Source organism: Octopus bimaculoides, chromosome 11 (genome assembly GCF_001194135.2).
Source record: "Octopus bimaculoides isolate UCB-OBI-ISO-001 chromosome 11, ASM119413v2, whole genome shotgun sequence".
NCBI lineage: Eukaryota > Metazoa > Mollusca > Cephalopoda > Octopoda > Octopodidae > Octopus > Octopus bimaculoides.
In genome coordinates, this window is record NC_068991.1 from 11,115,292 (window position 1) to 11,116,684 (window position 1,393).

General features: G+C 31.0%; 1 long non-coding RNA gene across 1 annotated transcript in view; it reads right to left on the reverse strand.

Moving 5' to 3' along the window:
* Nucleotides 1-688: 688 nt before the first annotated feature.
* LOC128249027 (uncharacterized) overlaps nt 689-1,393 on the reverse strand; it is a 42,457-nt gene continuing 41,752 nt past the window's right edge. The window contains exon 3 of the long non-coding RNA XR_008265125.1: nt 689-851. This is a non-coding gene — a long non-coding RNA (uncharacterized LOC128249027). The remainder of the gene's footprint in view (nt 852-1,393) is intronic.

A 1,393-nucleotide genomic window follows, 5' to 3' on the forward strand; every position in this document is an offset into this window, starting at 1 on the left:
CACACGTGTAACAACTAGGTCTTCTGCCTTGTCTACACCGCATGTATAGCAGCTAAGTCTTCTGCCTTGTATGCACCACATGTCTGATTTATTCTTCCTTGCCTTAAGGTCTTTGAGAGTCATGACCAATTGGATGTCCATACAAACGATTCAAACACATGTTGATTTTTTTAGGTTATCACCGCGGTTAAGTTCATAGAGTTGTAGAAAAGTGACAAACCAAGGAAAGAAAGAAGGCAGGACAATCGTTACGTCGGAGTCGGTCGACAAGCGAATCTGTTTTACTCACAATGTAACAACTGTTAGACATTCCCCAGCTAATAATAATAATAATAATAATAATAATAATAATAATAATAATAATAATAATAATAATAATAATAGTTATTATTATTATTATTACTATTTTTATAATATTCGATGCGTCTTCAGAACAACACGATTTCTGCTAAACAATTTTTTTTTTCACAATTAATGAGACAAATGTGACAAATAAACAGAATATGCGAGAATTCAACACCGTCAACGTGAAAAAGAACAATAACAGCGAATATGATGATGATAATAATAATAATAATAATAATAATAATAATAATAATAATAATAATAATACGATAGCAGCAACAGTGAAGGAGATATGGTCGACAATAACAAAAAAGAAAAAAAAAAGCAACAAAAATATTACATTCCTAAAGTGGTGCTTATCTGAGTGTTAATTTGAAAGATAAGACAAACCCGTTTTGTCACGAGATAAGTTATCCATTAGATGATATTTTGTTGTCGTTCTAATATCAAATGTTCTCCTTGTTTTACTGTGAAGACACCATCTTGTTTTCATCACTCTGCTCGATCTATAAAAGAAAAAAAAAAACTTGATAAAGACAAAAATAAAAAAAAGAATATTAAGAAAGGAAATAGCTAAAACAATAATCTTCCTGGCTCAGGAGACAGGAAAACCTGGTAAAGATGAAATAAAAATACAATGGAAACATAAGAATTTAAAATTCAACAAATAACATAAGGAAAAAAAAAGTTTTAGTTACTAAAAGAAAAAAAAAAAAGAAAATCAAGAAAAAATCAATACAGCAAAACAAGGCTAAATAATTTGTATATCACGGCGAGACATATAGATAGAAGGAAGCACACACGCATACATGTGCGCTTTGGTGTGCTCATACACAGACATACACACAGATGCGTAAATACGCGCTCATGCATACAAATGCAGATACGAATATAGACACGCATATACACACACACGCACACATAGAAGCATGCGGACATATACATAATGGAACATACGAGTAAATACATGCACACACGCACATACATACTGTTACACTCATATGCAGATATACACATAAACGTACGCATATATATATATATATATATA